At 53.2% G+C, this 19,792-nt stretch overlaps 1 protein-coding gene across 4 annotated transcripts in view; it reads left to right on the top strand.

The window, feature by feature from the left end:
* Nucleotides 1-304: 304 nt before the first annotated feature.
* The window catches only part of TMEM184B (transmembrane protein 184B), a 44,138-nt gene continuing 24,650 nt past the window's right edge, over nt 305-19,792 (top strand). For all 4 annotated transcript variants that reach the window (XM_047740559.1, XM_047740557.1, XM_047740556.1 and 1 more), the window contains exon 1: nt 305-457. The gene's annotated coding sequence lies outside the window, so the exon portion shown is untranslated. The remainder of the gene's footprint in view (nt 458-19,792) is intronic.

Raw genomic sequence — 19,792 nt, 5'->3', positions numbered from 1 at the left:
AGGAAATTAGGGTTAAGAAAAGTGAAGTGCCAGAGAGCTCGCGAGTGTCGGGGACAGACCCTGGAGCCCAGGACTCGATCCGTGCACCCCCAGAAGCTCCGTGGTGGGTAGGGTTTGGGAGTCGAATTGAGGCGAGGGCGACGACGACTCCTGGCGGGTTTGATAGCGAGCAGCGGGAGAACCGAGGTTGCTCCCACCGCCTCGCGGCGGCTGCGGGTTTCGGGTGCGGCCCCTTTAAGGCCAGGCGGGTGATCTCAGCCGCGCGCTCGCCGCCCCGCCCTCCCCGGAGGCGTGCTTAGGGCGCAGGCGCGCCGCGGCGGCACTCCGCTGGGCCCGGGACCCGCCGGCGGCGGCGAAACACCGGGGTTGCGGGGCCGCCCGCCCGCCCCGTCCGCAGAGTCCGGCCGCCGCGCGCTGTCCGCACACGCCACCACCGCCGCCGCCATGGGCTCTTGAGGTACCCGGCCCGGCCGGCCTCGCGCCGGAGGCCCTGAGCGGGGCAGCTGCGGGCTTCCGGGGGCGGGGGGCTGCTCCGTTTTGGGGAGGCCGGCGCGGAGGTGGGGGGTGCCCCACGGGTCGCGTTGGCCGCAGGTCCCCGGGCGGGGAAGGCACGAAGGTGGCGGGCCTGGTGGAGGAGGGAGGGGGCGTCCGCCTCCCAGCCGGTCCCGCCCTGCGCCCCTTCTTTGCCCTGCGGGGTCGCGGGGCCGCCCGTGGGTGTGCCTTGGCCCCTTCCTGGCCAACGTGGCAGGCCCTCGCCTAGAGTGTAATTGGACCTCTCTGTGGGGGTGGCCGGGGGAGAGGGAAGGCGGGTGGACAGGCCCTTTGCAAGGGGGATTGTGCGAGCCCGGTGGGTGTGCTGGCGCCTGGCACCACCGAGTGGGGGAGGCATCCGTGCCCTGTGCGGGTGGCTGGGATCTGGGAGGATGGTTGGCCTGGCCAGGCCTTTGGGGATGCATGCGTGCAGAGTGCACACGCATTGCATACAAGTCAGCTGCTTGGAGGGGCACGGAGACTAAGGTGGGGCTCCAAAGGACATTTGTTTGGAAAGGGACCACAGAGGATGGTTTAGGGTATGTGTATCCATCCCGGGAGTTGTACATTTTCTCTCTGGGCACACTCCTTGGTTCTGGTGCTAGCTCACTCCCCGCCATGGCAAGGCAGGCATGGGGAGTGGGCCTGGGTATCTGTTCCCAAATCATAGCCTCTCTGGGTCACGCAGGCCAGGTATCATATACACATACGCTTGGGTGTGCCCGCACGTCCAGGGCACCATGGCGCAAAGCAAGTGTTTGCACGCCTGCTACCTGTGTGTGAGGTGAAGGCCATGTATTATTTATCTGGCTGCTGGGTGCTTTATGTAAGGAAAGCCTCAGCAATCTGTGCCCTGGAGGCCTGTGTGCTGCGCAGTCAGCCCGGCAAACAAGCTCACAGAGCTCACCTGCGCCTGCAGAGGAGCCCCGGGTCTCAGAGGGGTGACTTCCTTCCCAGGTTGTGTCTGCAGCATCACTGTTCCTTTTCAGCAAGCTTGGGCCCCCTCGGCTCCCCACTTCGGGACATCCTGTCAGAGGGTGCTGTGTGTATCAGTGCTGGAACCATGGGGTGGGAGGGCCCCAGCACCACGACCTGTGTGCCCTTTTTGTCACTTGGACACAAACTCACAGTACCCCTGGCTTCCGGGAATTCTCAGATCGGGGTTGTGGGGGGAGGGGATCACACGCAGAAACGAGTAATCACAACGATGTGAAAAATATAAAGCAGTAGAGGGAGTGCAGTGTGGGTTCACTGCTGGGAGAGGGGGAACACAGCCAGCAGCAGAGACTCTGACACGTGGGGACAGCTGAGCTGAAGCTTGAAGGATAACGAGCATTTGTCTTTGGTGCTTACCACACGTGTTTTCCCAGTTAATTTCTCAGTGGCGGTGTGAGTACAGAGCTGTTGTCATCCCTGTGTGCAGTTGAGGAAACTGAGACCAGGGGGAGTACATGACTCACTTGTCTGTGGCACATGGCGGGCCGGGATAGAGTCTTCCCCAAGCCAGGACCTCTCTTGCTGCCAGATCTTGCTGCCTTATAACTGAGCAATCTGCATGCCAGGTGCCATGCCAGGGACACAGGTGTCTGAAGATGAATGGGAACTGGTGCCTGGTCTAGGGCCTCCCAGTCTGCCGGGGAGAAGGGTATGGATGGCTGTAGACAGTGACCAGGACAGGAGGGCCCAAGAGCCTCTGTGGGTAGAGAAGGCACTGTGAATTCCTACGTTCCCAACCCTTTGCTGCACCCCCCCCCCCCACCGTAGGTAACCTGGGGTGCCTTTATGTAGCCCTTGGAATTCTGGATGTGTTCTCAGTTGCTCCTCCATGGGGGTGGGGTAAGGAGCCCCTTCGGAGCTCTCCAGATGGGCGGGAAGGAGCCGTGTAGGGCAGGATGGGCGCGAGTGGTCTTACCTCACTCCTGTTGGCCCAGTTCTGTGGAGCTCGGGCTTCCGTGGGGAGGCTGCTTGCTGCCCGTTTGCCTTTGAGGTTTCGCTCCTGGCTTCTGGCGGGCCAGCCCAGCGCTCTCCCCGAGAGGGGCTGAGCGCTATTTCTAGTCCCTGCTGTGCTCATTTCACCCCGTAGATTCCCCAGAGTGGAAACAGCCTCAGTAGGGCAGAGAGCGCAGCCCTTCATTGTTTTGAAACCCAGTAACAGCCAATGCCCTTCTCACTCTGCGGGGCCTTTAGCCTGGGGAATTGGTGTGCGAGTTGTGGAAGGCCAGCAGCTGGGCCCTGGGAGAGCTCTGTGTGACTTGCTGGTCCTACTGTGTGCCAGGTTCCATGCTAGGCCTAAGGGGACCGGGTCCTGAGTGGCGGGTGGTGCTGCCTTCTAAAAGGCCGTGGTTGGCTGGGGGAGTCCAGTGTGTACTGACTATGGGCAAGACAGTGCTCTACTTGTGGTTGGAACAGAGGCCCTGCAGGGGTGCAGAGGACAATAGGAACAACAGCTTGTTTATTAAGCACTTACTGTGTGCCAGGCACAGCTCACAGTGCTCTGGTGAATGACTGTGTTTCATCCCCCACCACCTGATGAGGTGGGAATCCTTACCTTCCTACTTTGCAGCCAGCCTAGCAGGCTCAAGTGGAGGTAGTTGGTGGAGTTGAGCTCTGAATCAGAGGGTCTGACCCCAGAGCCTGTGCCCCCCCTCCCCACTCACCCCAGGTGGGCCGGAAGTTCTTCCTAGGAGCGAAGTACCCTATGCTGGGAAGGATGAGAAACCCTGGACAGGGCTGTGGAGGCCTGGGATACCTCTCCTCCCAGACCTGGCTGCAGTGGGCCCCAGGCGTGAAGATCTTTGAAAGCCTCCCTAAGGACTTCGAACTTGACCCCAGCGTGGTCAGCAGGGAGCCCCTGAAGGTTTCAAAATGGAATTGAGGTCGTCAGCCATGTTTCACAGGCATATGGGACAGCATTACCATCTCCTCTCCTTTGCATATTTGTGCGGAGGCCTCTCTCCTCCCTCTCCTTTTTGCTCTCCCTCAAGATGCTTTTCCCACAGCCATATTTTTTAGGCCCTGTTGCCTTTCCCTTTTCTTCTTCCAGCAGCTTCTGGTTTTGACCACCCCGTGTGACCCAGGACCGGCCTCTGGAGCCCACCGTGGTCCTTGTCGCGGGTTCTGCCCTTGAACTGGCTTCTGGGGCTGGCTGTGAAGTTGGCCCCACTGAACGGGACCCGCCTTCTTCCTGGCCATCCTGGGTCCTGTGGGACCTTGCCGACTTCCAGTGCCGTGGATCGTAGATCAGGCATGAGTGGGGGCTGCCTTGCCCTGTTGAGAGCTGTGGTGGCCCTGCGTCCCCCACAGACCCCCACACTCAGCAGCACTGTGAATACAAGCAGAGGGGAGTAGGGACAGAGCAGGAGCTGGAGCCTGGGAATCTGGATTTAACCACAGATCCCACCTGTGAGTTCTCTAGGGAGCTGCCTGCTCTCCAGGCCTGCTTTGCTGGGTGTCCACGGGCGTCGTTTGCGCAGCTGCTCCAGGCGCTGGGCCCCAGGGCTGAAAGACGAGGGGTCCTTGCTTGAGACATCCAGATCAGGTGTGGGAGCTCAGGGTGCAGGACAGGAGGGGAGGAGTCAGAAGATTGCTGAATCGGGAGAGGAGGCTGAGAATTCAGGAAGGGGACAAAGGGTCACTGGCAGCAGGAGAAAGAAACATGCCTTCAGGCCCTGGGGAGAGTGGAAGATAGGGGGTCAACCCAAGATAAGGGGTCCACCCGTCCTGGTGGCCTGGAGAGAGAGAGAGAATCAGGAAACATTTAAATCCTCACTCTCTTTTTAGCCCTGTGGCCTTGGGCAAGTTGCTTGCTGGGTTCTAGTTTCCATTCTTTAAAAAGAGGGGGGAAATGATGCAATTTCCTACATCTGTAAAATGGGAATAATAATAGTGTGGCCATCACTCAGCCATCATGACCTCACATCCTTGTGGAGCTCAGCACAGCACTTGGCACACGCTCGGAGAACGCTGCCTTTTACTGTTCCACTGCAGGCCTTTCAGTGTATTTAAGACAGAAGCGTGGCTGCGGCTCCCGGCTGGCTCAGTTGGTAGAACATATATATGCTTTTTGATCTCGGGGTCTTGAGTTCAAGCCCCACATTTGATGTGGAGTCTACTTAAGAAAAAACCTATCTGGGGGCGCCTGGGTGGCTCAGTGGATTGAGCCGCTGCCTTCGGCTCAGGTCATGATCTCAGAGTCCTGGGATCGAGCCCCGCATCGGGCTCTCTGCTCAGCAGGGAGCCTGCTTCCTCCTCTCTCTCTGCCTGCCTCTCTGCCTGCTTGTGATCTCTCTGTCAAATAAATAAATAAAATCTTAAAAAAAAAAAAAAGAAAAAACCTATCTGAAAAAAAAAAAAGAAGAGATGTCAGCCTTGTCTGTGTGTTGGACAGTGCAGGGAGCAGCCCTCGCAGAGCTGAGTCCCCCTGGGGAGAGAGACCACAGACACAGGAGCAATGACACTTGTTGTGGGCCCCCTGAGGGAACATCAGGGCAGTCCTGCCCAGGCAGGCAGTTTTCTGAGGAGACAACATTAAGCTGTTACCATGTGGAAGGAGAGGAAGCAGGTTCCAGGCAGAGAGAACAGCATGTGCAAAGCCAATGTCGGAGTCTTGTCTGTAAAATTATGTGGCATCCAGTCTTCACCCCATGGACTCTTCGGTGAATGTTAATCGAATATGATCTTCTCAGCCTCAAAGAGGACACAGGAAGGGGAAGAAGTAGAGTGGTAGGGGGCTGTTGAGAGAACTGGACGGTCTCACACTTTGAGGTTTTCTCACGTTCCTGCCCCTTCGTCTCTTCCTCTTTCCCAGTGGGATCCAGCGCAGGGCCCTGAGGGCAGTGCGGCTAAGCCACCAGTGTTATCTGCAGGGACTCATTCCGGGACCCTGCTTTGCCTCGGACCCCGTGGGGAGGGATGGGGGAGCACCACAGTAGGGGGGACGGGAGGTGGGGTGCTGGAATTAGGCTGCACACCCAGGCAGCCTTTGTTCACATTTCTGCTGCTGCCCTTGGAGCAGAAACGCTGTGCTAGGACAGAACTTGGAAGGATGACATGTGGCCTCTGGTTGGTCGCTTCCAGTCTTGGGTTATACCGATGGCTTCCCTGTCTGGCATGACACCTTGCACAGCATAGGTGCTGAAATAGTTTTCGATGACACAAATGAATGGCTAGGTGAATGTCATTGTCACTTGGGATAAAGCTGGAGTTATTCTTGAGAAGTGACGGATAGTAAGGCCAGGATTAATCGGAACAGGACGGTGGATGAGAGCCGAGCTTCCACCAGGAGCCCATAGGGCATCTAGCACAGCCTGGGGTCTGGGAGGTCTTGGGCCTGTTCTGAGAGGCAGGAAGCCCCACAGTCACTCCTTTTCCTTCTCTGCTGGGACGGAAGCCAGAGGGGGAAGATCCCACCCAGAAAACCTTTGTGCCTGACCTGCGTCACTTCCAACTCTGCTGTGTTTTAGAAAGTCACATACGAGTAATTGAGTGTTTAATGGAAAGTTTGCAGGGTTGATGGGCCTTTGAAAAACAATAGGCTTTTCTACCTTGGAAAATAGGACACGTTGATTGTAGTGAACTTGGAACATAGAAGGTTGGTGGGTAAGACTAAAAATCGCCCCCAATTTCATAACCAAGAAATAATCGCAGTTGACGTGGGCGTATTTTCTTTCTAGGTACGATCCTGCATTATCTCATTGTTCACGTAACACCAGGTCATAAACATTTCCCCGTGACATGATTAAGTTTGCCACAAAAGAGTCACACAAGTTAAAAACCAGGACCCCTGATGCTGTATTTCCGCTCTCTGTGGGAAAGATGACGTTCCCAACCTTTTTGCTAGATGGCATCATGGCCGTGAGCAGCAGCAGAGAACTGTGTGGAAGTCAAAGAACCAGGGTGATAACCTTGGGCAAGGGGCTTGCCACTGCTGGGGCTACCTGTAGCACCTCTGCTCACCCCCCTGGGTGCTGCAAGGCTCAAGTGAGGCCCCTGGTTGTAGAGCCTTGAGCTCCCCAAGTCGGGGGGCCTAGTGTAGAGTCAGGTCAGGTCACGTGAAGATGGATGAAGGGGTGTGTGTTTGTGTGTGTGTGTGTGTGTGTGTGTGTGTGTGTGTGTGTGTCTTTTCCAACCTTAAGTTTGTTTGGCGATCCTCCCGAAGACCCAGTTCTCCTGGCTGGGGACCCGTGATCTGTGGACTCTCGTGCCTGCGACGGTGGGTGGTCCCAGGATAGCTGTCCCTGCCATCCCCACTTCAACAGAGCGGTGGGGTGAGACCCCCCAGAAGCTGCTGCATCTCTCACGCTGCAGGATTTTCACATCAGACAGCGGACCCAGTCTGGAGGACGTTGTGGGGTTGCCTACCTTTATTTTTTTTTCTCCTGTGCAACTGTGGACAACCTGTCCCCAGGGAGGCCCGGTCCTGCTGGCAGGTGGCAGAGAACCTCCACTCTGCTGGGCGGTGCTGCGCCCCAAAGCCCTCTGGGTCACCATTCACAGGAAGGCTCTGAGGGTGTAGGAGCTCACCCCATGGCTGCTGCTGTGGTGGCCGCTGGCAGAGCCTCCTGGCCTTTGCCTGTGGTACCTCTGTTTTCTCTTCCATCTAGAACACACGGAATCTGTGTGTTGATGATCATTTTGCGTGCCTGCAAGGCACAACGGTGAGTGCTGGTGAAGGGATGTGTGTGAGGCTATTAGCATCAACTGAGATTAACATATTAATTAATACCAATATTACTGATCCTCACCAGAATTTGTGTAGGGTTTTACAGTTTGCAAATTACATTTCGCTTAAACTGTTTCATTTAATCCTCCCAGTAGCCCTGGAACCTTGAGATTATCGTGCCTGTTCTGTCGCTGGATAGACTGAGGCTCAGAACGGTGAACTGGCCTGAGAGCCTATGGAAGGAAGCTCGCGGGTTTGTTATTTTGAATCCTGCGCCTTTGCTGCTCTGAGCGGCCCCCCTGCCCTCGCGGCCTGCAGTCCCACCTCCCCGCACCCAGCAGGTGGAAATGCCGCCCGACTTGGCCGTGCTTGTAGAGGGTCAGGTGGAAGCTGCCGGGGTGGGGTGGGGGGCTCCCTGAGGGAGGCGCGGGCTGAGCCGGGGGCTCTGATGGTCAGTGGAGGTTGGCAAGTAGAGCAGTAAGGGGAAGGCTTCCCAAGCGGTGGGCCTGCCTTGAGCACACGCACAGGTCGGTGCGTTGAGGCAGGGAGGCATTTGTGGATGTTAAACAAATAATACACGTGAGAATTTAGACTCACCAAAACAAGAAAAGTTGATGCACTGTGCTTTTTTTTTTTTCCAAGATTTTATTTATTTTTTATTTATTTTTTATTTTTCATTTATTTATTTTTTTTTAAGATTTTATTTATTTATTTGACAGAGAGAAATCACAAGTAGGCAGAGAGGCAGGCAGAGAGAGAGGAGGAAGCAGGCTCCCTGCTGAGCAGAAAGCCCGATGTGGGGCCTGAACCCAGGACCTGGGATCATGACCTGAGCCGAAGGCAGCGGCTTAACCCACTGAGCCACCCAGGCGCCCCTATTTATTTTTTAGAGAGAGAGCAAGCAAGCAGGGGGAGGGACCGAAGCAGAGGGAGAAGCAGACTCCCGCTGAGCAGGGAGCCCAGCTTGGGGCACGATCCCAGGACCCTGGTATTGTGACCTGAGCCAAAGGCAGGCACCGAATCGACTGAGCCACCTAGGCAGCTGGTACTGTGATTTTGTTAGAAAAATTTGAATACCGATAACCTCAGTGCATTCAAGTGTGATTTGGATGGTAGGAGTTCTTAGCCCTCCGGTCCACTGGCGCAAAACCTGGGCTGGCAATAGGAAGGTTGGTGAAGGTTCCTCTCAAAAGCTGTCTTTGGTTGGCCGAGAGGCATCTCCTCTGTTGGGGGCCAAAGACCATTGCATTCCCTGTTCTCTGTTGTTGAGCTGGGTCTGTGGAGGTGGGAGGAAGCCCTGCCCTGCCCGCTGTGTTTATGCAGCCGTCCTCGCAGGGAGGACACTAGGCATCCAGAGGCCTGGCTCCATCCTCCGCCGGCTGCCCACTTGAAGAGCGAGATGTGGGTGGCCACCACGGTCAGGCACGCACGTTATGTAACCGGTCCGCAGTAGACGTGGCCATGAATGTCATAGAGCATGAGTGCATCTTGTGTGGCTCTGGTGCAGGGAAAACAGTAGGAGGTGCCTCTCACTCGTTCTGGATGGCCAAGCTGGAAACGCTGGATCCTCTGGGGCTCTGCTCTCCTGCGCCTCCCCACCCCCCACCGTGCCAGGCCTGCCTCTGGTGTGTGTACATTGTAGCCTGCCCCTCCCCTGGACCCTGGCTCCGGTGCTCAGGGAGACCAATTATGGCTGGGTGTTGTGGTGTCTCTGGTCACAGTCCATCCTTCCACGTGTCCTGGGACCAAGGGCATCAGGGCCTGTCTGCTCTGGGAAGGACTGAGGGCTGAGCAGGTCTGGCCCTTTGCTCAGGGATGAGGAAGTCCAAGTGGACTCGGGCTGGGTGAGCGGGGGCTGACACAGGTCCAGACCCAACTCCAGACCCCGTGCTCTCTGCTGAACAGGGCTTTGCTCTACTGTGTCTTCATCTGGGCACTCTTAAAAACTACGTGTTGTCAGTATTCCTAATAATTAAGCTTATTTCTTGGATGAGGATTTTTTTTTAAAGATTTTATTTATTTGAGAGCGAGCCCGTGTCCCGAGAGAGAAGACGAGCACGGGGGAGGGGCAGAGAGAGAAAGAGAAGGAGCAGGGAGCCTCATGTGGGACTCGATCCCAGGACCCCAGGATCGTGACCCAAGCCGAAGGCAGATGCTCAACGGACTGAGCTGCCCAGGTGCCCCTTGGATGAGGATTTAAATGTGTCTTGTCTGTCTGGCAACATTTTCCAAAATTAGAGACGCTTGTCCACTTTGACCCAATGGTTGGACTTCTAGGATTTCATCCTACAGACGTTTTAGTCTGTGTGTAAAATAATTTATTTGAAGGTTAGTCATTGTTGCCTTATTTGTGCTAGGAAAAAGGTTGGGAAGAATGTCATGTCCATCTGCTGGGACCCAGGAACAAGTTATGCTCCGTGTGGACCATAGAGTACTGTGCAGCTCTGGGAAATAAGGGAGAAGCTCCCTGCCCAGATACGGAGCAGTTGCTGAGATGGATTACTGTGAGAGAGGAGGGTGCAGGGGGCGCCTGGGTGGCTCCGGCGGGCGAGTGTCTGCCATCAGCTTAGGTCTTGTTCCTGGCGTTCTGGGATGAGTCCCAGGTCAGGCTCCCTGCTCAGCGGGGACTCTGCTTCTCCCTCTGCCTGCCGTTCCTCCCGCTGGCTTGTGTTCTCTAGTGTGATCTCTCAAGATGAATAAATAAAATCTTTAAAAAAAAAAAAAAAGCAGGTGCAGGATAGTGTGTCTAGTTTGCCTCCGTGGGTGTAAAAGGAAGGTGCGGGTGCTCACGTGTGCACACAGGGTCTTGGGGGCCTGTGGGAAGTCAGCTGTTGTGGTGCCTCTGGGATGGGGCTGGTGCTGGGAGGCTCTTTACTAGAGACCCTTTGAACCGTCTAAGTGCCAAATCGTGGGGCTATCTGATCTTTTCAAAATAGAAATAAAGGGGTGCCTTGGTGGCTCAGTAGATTAAGCAACTACCTTCAGCTCAGGTCATGATCGTGGAGTCCTGGGATCGAGTCCTGCATTGAGCTCACTGCTCAGAAGGGAGTCTGCTTCTCCCTCTGACCCTCTCCCCTCTCATGCTCTCTCTCTCAAGTAAATAAATAAAATCTTAAAAAAATAAATACATAAATACATAAATAAAATTAAGTAAAAAAGAACCCGAAGAATGTATCCTTTTATCTCACCCAGCGCAAGAAGGTCAAGTCTCCAGCCATTCCCTCAAGGACCTGCCAGCCTCACTCAGGCCCCTGCCACCATCTCATCAAAAATGTGTGCTTGGGGGCATCTGGCTGACTCAGTCCAGAGAGCATGTGACTCCTGGTCTCAGGGTCCTGAGTCTGAGCCCCATGCTGGACATAGCATTTACCTAAAAAACAGACAAAATGCATGCTGGGGTCTCACAGAGGGGACCAGGCGTGAAGGTTTGGGTGTTTCTTTGTAAAAAGACCCGCACTACCTGTCCCACTGGCCGCGGGCAACCTTGTCGTGTTTGAGTGTGTTTTCTTCCCCACCAGCCTGTAAGCTCTTATGGGATCAGCGTCTTTTCAGAGATACCCTCGGGACTTAGCATACAGAGGGTGCTCAAGGGTAAGCATTTATACTTTTAAAGTTTTTAAGGTTAGCTTACGTAGGGTAAAGTACAGTGGTCTTAGCCCTACAGCACAGTGGGTTTTGACATCTGTCAGTACCCATATAAATTATGTCCGGGTCAAGCTGCAGAACACACCCAGCGCCCAGAAGGCTCCCTGTGGCCTCCCAAGGTAACCACTGCTCACTCCTCATCCCTTCTGACTCGTCTTGCCTGGGTTTGAACTTTGCAGAAATGGGGTCCTATAGTAAAGACTATGACATTCGTGCCGTGTACACAGGGGTGCCATGAAGGTTCTTATTTTTGTCTGTGGGACTTGTGCACTCTGGGGCTCCGGACGCCTAGGGAGGAAGGCTGGCTCGCCCCACTCGGTGCGTGTTTGCGTGAGTGACATTCCGGTTGGGATTTCTGTCACAGGCACCCGGGCAGGAGCTGGGTTCCTTGCTCGAGGGGTCCCAGGGGTTGGAGCAGGTTCAGGGGTCTTGCTTAGACAGCCTTCCCCCACTCCTGGGGCAGTAGGACTGTTGAGGTTCAGGGTTCTGAGTCCGAAGGGCACCCTTTTATGCAGTGCTGAATGGGGTTTAGGTGGCTGGAAAGGTCACATTTGGGGGGACACAGAAACTGCCTGAAGAGGCAGAGCATTGGCCCATCTGTTCGCACTTTGGGAGAAAACTGGGGTGATCAAGATTTGGCCTGTATGCATTAAGACAAAACAGAACTTAATTACAAGGCTGATTAAGTCAGCCTTTGCTGAAGAATTTTGGATGACTTTGTTTTTCCCTTAGATTTCTGGCACCCCCCTCCCAAGTGGAGGATAGCTACACGATTGGGAGATTCTTCCTTTCGTGGTTGGAGGTTCGTGGGAACTTGGCCCTGGGAGAAGGGCGAAAGACAAGAGAGGCGCTGGAGTGGCCTGGCCTGTGGGTGTTGAGTGAAGGCGGTGCGGGGGGGGGGGGCGCCGCTGCCCCTCCTCGTGAGGGCACGTGATGGTCCTCCCAAAGGCTGCCCAGAGAGAACTACCCGGCCTCCGGCATTCTTTTCCTTTAATCCTCTCTGGAGAAGGGCCAGGCTGTGGGCTGCTGACCTGCTCGGATGCGGGTCAGCCTCCCTGAGAAGGCAGCACCTCCCAGCCCCCCACCGCCCCGGAAAGTTCACAGAACCTGACAGCCCCTGGGGAGGGAGGAGGCTGTTGTCACAGGTGCCGGAGTGGGGCCAAAGTGGGCAGTTCAGACGAGCATTTCCTAAGTCAGATTCGACCTAGGGAGCTATGTTAAGATGGAAAGTTTTCCATATGTATTTTTCTTTCCTTTTTTTTTTTTTTTTAGATTTTATTTATTTATTAGAGAGATCAAGCGAACATGGCAGAGGGAAAAGCAGACTCCCCGCTGAGCAGGGAGCTCAGCGCGGGGCTTGATCCCAGGACCCCGGGATCATGACCTGAGCCAAAGGCAGACGCTTAACCGACAGAGCCACCCACGTGCCCCTTCCATATATGTATATTTTAAAAAAAAAATAACATCTGTTCAACAAAAATCCCTCCCAGGCTGCGTTAATATTCTGGAGACGTGCGTGTGAACAGGTTGCCAGCTTCGCTCGGCCTCTGGGTGTGTGGCAGCCGCCCGAGTGAGCGTTTCATGGCCGCAGCTCAAAAGGGCTGGGATCTGAAACTAATGAATGAAAATATGACCTCAGAAGGTTTAAAAAAGAGCAGATGAGCAGAGACACGCCAGGCCTGGGGCTCAGACTGCCGGGCCTGTGAACCGCCAGCCTGACCGAGGCTCTGAGGTGGGAGAGGAATTGGGCCAGATCAGCACACACGGGTTGTGCCTGGCCCACCACCCCATTTGCCCCTTGCAGCTCTGTCCCAGGCTCGAGTGACTGCGGCCCCATTTCACAGCCGGGGAAGCTGGAGCGAGGAGCACATACGTAACTTGGCCGTGGACGCAGAGTTGGTCAGTGGCGGGGCCAGGAGTCAAGTCTAGGCGGTCCGCCTGCAGAGCCCACAGGGGGCGAGGGCAGTGTCCGGGGCCAGTTACAGGGGCTGTGGACCAACTGCCGTAGCCCCCGAGCCTCTGTTTCCTCATCTGGAAACTGCGTGCGTTGCTTTCCTATGGCTTCTGCAACAGAACTGCCGGCAATGTAGTGACTTAGTGACACAAATTTACCATCCTACAGTTTTGAGGTCACAAGTTCAGAATGTATTTTATTGAGCCAAAATCAGGGTGTTGGCAGGGCTGTGCTCCTTCCGGAGGATGTTTCCTTGTCTCTTCAAGCTTCCAGAGGCCACTTGCATTCTTTGGCTCAGGGCCCCCTCCTTCATCCTCAGAGCCAGCGGCCTGGCACCCTCCAGCCTCTCCTGCCTGCTCCCGTTGTCACACTATCCCCTTCACACCCACAGCCCCCTGCCCCCCTCTCATTCGGGCCCCTTTGATTACATCCGGCCTACCCAGATCGTCTGGGACCCTCGGTGGCCTTAATGTAGTCACACCTGCAAAGTCCCTTTTGCCACGTCAGGCAGAATAGTCCAGCTTTCAGGGGACTGGGATGTGACATCTTTGTGTGGGGGGTGCATTACTCAGTCTTGGACACAGGAACTCATGGAGGGGTAACAGCATGGTATCCCCCCAACATGGAATGAAACAGACTCTGAGATGTGAGGTTCTCGGAAACCCCTAACTCCAAGGAGAGGACTGAGCCTGCACACAGCTTTGCAGCTCTTCTGGAAGACGTGAGTGTCTTCAGGTGGGAGTTAGCCAGATGCTGTCCTGTTTGGGGAAGGATGGGGGTAGGCACTATCTTAGGGGAAGTGACCATTCGCGGCACTCTGGGTGCTTTTCTAGGGCTTGGCTTAATTCGTTAGGCCTTGCCGGGCCTGCCTGGATGTTCCTCAAGACCCCCCCACTTCTCTATACTCTGGTTCTGTGCCCTCAAGCACCCCTCTGGCAACAGGTTCTCCTGGGCTCCTGGTGGGAGATGAACCTGGCTCTCCTCCCTGTTCTTGTGAGCTGGGTTTTCCCGGTCTGTGCCTTGGTGATCCAGCGGGCTCTGTGTTCTGGTGCTCCCTGTGGGACTGTACCCAGGGGACTGTACCCTGGCCGGGATGCTCCATCCGCAACAGGACCCACCTCACGGGGTGGGCAGGAGGGCCTTGTCCCTGTGAAGAGCCGCAGGTGGTTTGTCAGTCAGGCCACCCCCCGCCCCCCCATCTTCAGCAGGGTCCGGAGGCATTAATTCTGCTCTGCATTCCTGGCCGGGTGTCTGCCCACATTCTGTCTCCATGCCTCTGCTCAGGTGTTTCCCTCTGTCCCCTAAGCAGTCAGTCAGTAAATACTTTTCCCACATGGCGCCTGATCCCTGTGCTCGCGGAACCCAGCTCGTGGGGCTTTAAGGGACCAGATCTAGTCACAGAGAGGTAAATGCTCTGGCAGACCAGGGGAGACATGCCATGAGCAAACTGTGAGAGGTCACAGAAGGCCGTATCTGTCGAGGCTGACGGGGGGCAAAGATCCATGGGTGGGAGCAAGAGAACGTTCCACTTCCTGGGGCTGGCACGGTGGCGATGGAGGGCATCATAGACCGTCAGAGTTGGAAGATCTCAGGTCAGGAGGAGGGACCTGGTCACATCTGAAAATAAGGTGAGAAGTAGACGACGCTGGATTCCTGCGTCTTCGAGCATCAGCCTCCCTGCAGCACTGGGGGGCAGCCCAGGCCCCCACCTTTCTGGAATCCGGAACGCTTGAAATCCCGAAGGTTCTTCCAAGCCTGCAGCAAACTAATTTCGTGGCAAAAATCTGACCTGAATTGATGTGAGACTAATTATATTCTTTAAAAATATCTCATGTTTCTCTGTGGAACTACTGTGTATTTGACTTTCGGGTGCTGCCTGCACCCCTCTGGGGGAGTCACTCTGCATACCTCCTCCAGTTCTGGAATCCTTTCTAACTCGGAAAAACTCTGAAGTCCTAAGCTCACCGGCCCAAGGTGGGCTTGGCGTACCTGGGAAACAAGTTCAGAGACTCTCAGGCCCCGGGCCAGTCACACTTGGGTGGCAGCGCCAGGATTCCAGCTGTTTCCCTGACTCGGAGCCTGGGACAAAGTGTGGCCTGTGGCCTGGCTTCTTCGCAGCCTGCAGGTTGGCGTGCAAGTGAGGACACAGGTGTGGGGCCACCTGGCGGGCAGGTGGCCGCTGGGAGAGAGGTGGGACCGAGGCTTGACTGTGCTTTGTGTCTGCCTCAGCATCAGACCTGACACCAGGGGCGGCGAAAAGACAGAGGGACAGGGGCCTCGGGGGGAACAGGGAGCCCTGTCAGCGACTGGCTGCGTCCCTATTAGTAAGAAAACTTTTTGGGTCTGTCCCCCTTCCCCCTAATACTTGCGTATTGTTACATGTAGCTCATAAAGCGTACACCAAGCTGTGATGATGCTGAAGATGTAATATTTAAATTTTTTATTTTATTTTATTTTCTTGGTGATGCGAAAACCTTCTGGCTTCATAGGCGTGATTATTTTTGGAGAGCGTGCTTTCATGGTCTGTGAGCGAGCAGTTAGAAGCTCTGGCTCTGTGTTCAGTCTGCGTAGCTGTCTGGTTTTAATGGCTGCCTTCTCCGAAAAAGATCCCTGAGACATGTAGCTGTACACGGAGGAAATGCATCACTGGCTTGCTTTCTAAATCAGGTTACTCATTTTTCCATCCTGTCCGCTGCGTATGCAGGGAATTTGTTGAAATTTGGCTAGTACATTTCCATCCTTCCTGGTGCCAATCAGATGTTTTTGTCAACTAAATGGAAGGTATTTTTTATTTTAAAGTTCTTAACACGTGAATCCAAAACCCACTCAGATGCTTTGGAAATTTTTGAGCAGATTAGAAAATTCTGTCACCGTAGGTTTTTAGGAGTTCAGACATGAGAGTTTTTCTGAGTTACAGACTTAACATTGTTTTTGGTAACAAAATCCTATGACAGTAGAAACATTTCCAACATTTCCAAATATACTTTTCCAAAACGCTCTGCCGGCCTCGGTGTCTTCTGAAAGAGCAGTTCTTTTCTCATTTGTTGTGATAACATGCCTTTCCCACGAAGGGACATACTAAACATGCTTAAAGATGTTTCAAAAGCTTAACTGGGAAGCGTATCCCTGACAGCCAGTATTGATAGAGAAACATGGACAAATGCGGAACTTTTTTTTTTTTTTTAAGATTTTATTTATTTATTTGACAGAGATCACAAGTAGGCAGAGAGGCAGGCAGAGAGAGAGGAGGAAGCAGGCCCCCCGCTGAGCAGAGAGCCTGATTCGGGCCCGATCCCAGGACTCTGAGATCATGACCCAAGCCGAAGGCAGAGGCTTAACCCACTGAGCCACCCAAGCGCCCCCGAACTTTTTTTTTGAAAGAAAGAACTAAGTTGTTAGGTTTGAACTAAGTTGTGAGGTTTGATGGGTCTTTCTGATTGCTTTTCTACAAGATAACCAGTAAATCTCCGAAACAGTTTCCCTAAGTCACTGGCCATCTCATTACAAATTTGCTGGAAAATTCTGTTCTGCTGTCTAAAGCATTTTACTCTGGAAAATTTCAAACATGTAGAAGTAGAGCAAATAATAGAACAGGTTTCTGCCCATAGTCCCTCACCTTCCAACAGCAAGGAAATGTCCTACAGTCTTGCTGCCTCTATCCCTCTCCCCCTTTTAAAGGACAAATCCCAGAAGTCATGTTATTTTTTACCCTTAAATAATTCAGTATGCATCTCTATCTGATAAGGACTTCAAACAACTTGTTTTGGGGCACCTGTGTGATTCAGTCGGTTCAACGTCTGACTTCAGCTCAGGTCATGATCTTCAGGGTCTTGGGATCGAGCCCTGTAGTGGGCACCATGCTCAGCAGGGAGTCTGCTTGTCCCTCTCCCTCCCCCACCCTCATTCGTGCTCGCTCTTAAATAAATAAAATCTTAAAAAAAAAAAAAAAGAACTTGGGGTGCCTGGGTGGCTCAGTGGGTTAAAGCTTCTGCCTTCGGCTCAGGTCGTGATCCTGGCATCCTGGGATCGAGCCCCGCATCGGGCTGTCTGCTCAGTAGGGAGCCTGCTTCCCCCCGCCCCGCCTGCCTCTCTGCCTACTTATGATCTCTGTCTGTCAAATAAATAAATAAAATCTAAAAAATAAAAATAAAAAAACGAACTTGTTTTATTTTGAAATAATTGTAGGTTCCCAGGAAGTTGCAAAAATAGCGCTCCAAGTCCCATGTGCCCTGCTCTCAATGGTGACATTCCAGTTGCTCTAGGACCATGATCAGAACCAGAAGTGGACATGAATGCAGTACTACTAACCAGACTACAGACCTTGCTTAGTTTTCACTGTTCTTGTGGCGGGGGGAGGGGCTCTGTACAGTTTTTCACCTGTAGACTTGTAGCCACCGTCATCAAGATACAACGGCTCCCTTCACTGGAGGTCAGTCCCTGTGCTGCCCTCTCTCTGTGCACACACCTTCCTTGCTGCGCTCTGCCAGTCTCTAGTCTGTTCTGTATCTTTATAGATCTGCTGTTCTGAGGACGTTCTAGATCAACAGACTCAGACAGTGTGTGACCTTTTGCGATTGGCTGTTCTGTTTAGAAGGCCCTCGAGCTCCATCCAGATTTCTGCCTGTATCAGTAGTTTTGTTGCTTTTTTCTTGCTGAGTAGTAATCCGTGATCTGGACATAGTGGAGTTTGACCTTTTGCCTGTTGAAGGACGAGTCGATCGTTTCGGGTTTGGTAGTTACAAATAAACGGCTGCTGTGGACACAAGCACATAGGGTTCTGTGTGAGCACGCGCTTTCCTTTCTGTAGCGTAAACGTCTAAGTGATTACTGGGTTGTATGGCAAATGGCGTGCTAGTTTTGTAAGAAACGACCAAACTATTTTCCAGAGTGGCTCTACTGTTTCCTGTTCCTACCAGGAATGTACATAAGAGCCAGTTTCCCTGCACCCTTGCCAGCTTTGGATGTCTTTGTTCTGTACTAATATGTGTATAGTGAGGTCTTTGTGGTTTTAGTTTGCATTTCCCTAATGGCTAACAATGTTGAACAGCTGTTTCTGTGTTTATTGTCCACGTATCCTTCTTGAGTGGAATGTCTGTTCATGTCTTTTGCCCATTTTCTTTTTTTTTTTTAAAGATTTTATTTATTCATTTGACAGAGAGAGAGACAGTGAGAGAGGAAACAGAAACACAGGGAGTGGGAGAGGGAGAAGCAGCCTTCCTACTGAGCAGGGAGCCTGATGTGGGGCTCGATCCCAGGACGCTGGGATCAAGACCTGAGCCAAAGGCAGATACCTAACGACTGGGCCACCCAGTTGCCCCTTTTGCCTATTTTGCCCCTTTTGCCTATTTTCTAATTGTATTATTTTTTTTACTGCTGAGTTTGAGAATTCTAAGTTTATTGTCTTGCATTTTGCCTTTAAATCTGTGACCCATTTAAAATTAATTTTTGTATATGGTGTAAAGGTTTAGGTTAAGCATTCATTCTCTCTCTGGATGTCCAGCTGTTCCAGTGCTGTTAATTGAAGACATGATTCTCCCTCCATTGATAAGGACATTTATGTACCGGCCATGCCGTGATCACGCCTAATGAAACTGACAATTCCTGTGTGTTACCTGTTTCAAAGAGGTCCTTCCATCCTTGGTTTGTTAGCATCAGGACCCAACAAAGTCCACTTGTTGCATTTAGTTATATCTCTCAAGTCTTTATTCTGTAAGAGCCCCTCGAGCACCTTTGTTTAGAAGCCTCTGATTTGTTGGTGAAACTACGCCATTTGTCCTGTAGATTGTCCCGTGGTCTAGACTCGGCTGCTGCGTCCTCGTGACATCATTTAGTCTGTCCCAGTGCCCTCTGCATTTCCTGGCTACTGGTGGTAGCTCTGGAGGCTTGCTTTGATCCCATTTCACTTTTGGGGAAGGGTCCTCCCTAGATGGTGGTGGCGTGTGCTCCCTATGTATCCCATCAGGAGGCTGGAGACTTCTCGCAGCTCCGTGTTGGTGATGTCGATCTTGACTGTGGGTTCAGATTTGCACTTGCCCAGATTGTGTTAGCTAAGGGGTTTTATCAGCCCCTGCTGATCTGTCTCTACATCCAGAATTTTATTAGGAGTTGCAAAATGGTCATTTTTGTTCTATTATTTTATTCTATTATTCTGCCTCTATTCATTAACGGGACTTCTATTTTTATTTATTTATTTATTTATTTATTTATAAGATTTCATTTATGCATTTAACAGAGAGGGAGAGCACAAGCAGGGAGAGCAGCAGGCAGAGTGGGAGGGAGAAGCAGGCTCCCCGCTGAGCCAGGAGCCAGACGTGGGACTCAATCCCAGGACCTTGGGCTTACCACCTGGGCTGAAGGCAGCTGCTTAGCCAGCTGAGCCACCCAGGCGTCCTGGGACTTCTGTGAAGTAGAACACTCCCTCATCCATTCTGTAGTTACCCTGAAGTGTTACAGATGGGGAAAACTCAGGTTCTTAGAGATGAAGTCACTTGTCCACACTCGCAGATGGTGAGGTCTGGCAGGAATCCCATTGGGTGGCCCCGTGCTGAAGCTTGGTTTTGCTCCTTAAACACTCTGCCCCAAAGTCCCTGCCACTTTGAAGCCTTCCCTGACCCTCCCCCCAGCCTTGGCTGAGGCCGTTGATGCCGCCTGAGTGTGAGAGGACAGGACCCCGGTGTCCATCCCCCCGTCCCAGCACACATACTGTGAGCAGCCTGCAGGACCCAGCATCGTGTGCTGCCCTGGGCCCTGAGAGCAAGGCGAGCCCCTGGGATCTACAGCCTTGGAGGAGCCGGCCTCACCTGCTGTTCTTTTGTGCCAGGGGCCATGCGTCTGTGAGTCAGAATGTTGCTTCACGTATTTTTTGGGGGGGAAGGGGAGGATATTATGAAAACCCTCGAATCATGTGCAGTTAACAGTACTTAGTTCAAAGTTGCTGTGCAAAAAAAATGAGACGGTGCTTGGGAAAACAGTGTGTAAACTGAGCGCTGTCCAGAGTTAGG

Source organism: Lutra lutra, chromosome 8, assembly GCF_902655055.1.
Source record: "Lutra lutra chromosome 8, mLutLut1.2, whole genome shotgun sequence".
Lineage (NCBI taxonomy): Eukaryota > Metazoa > Chordata > Mammalia > Carnivora > Mustelidae > Lutra > Lutra lutra.
Note: the sequence above shows the minus strand (reverse complement) of the source record. Positions and strands in the feature narration are given on the sequence as shown.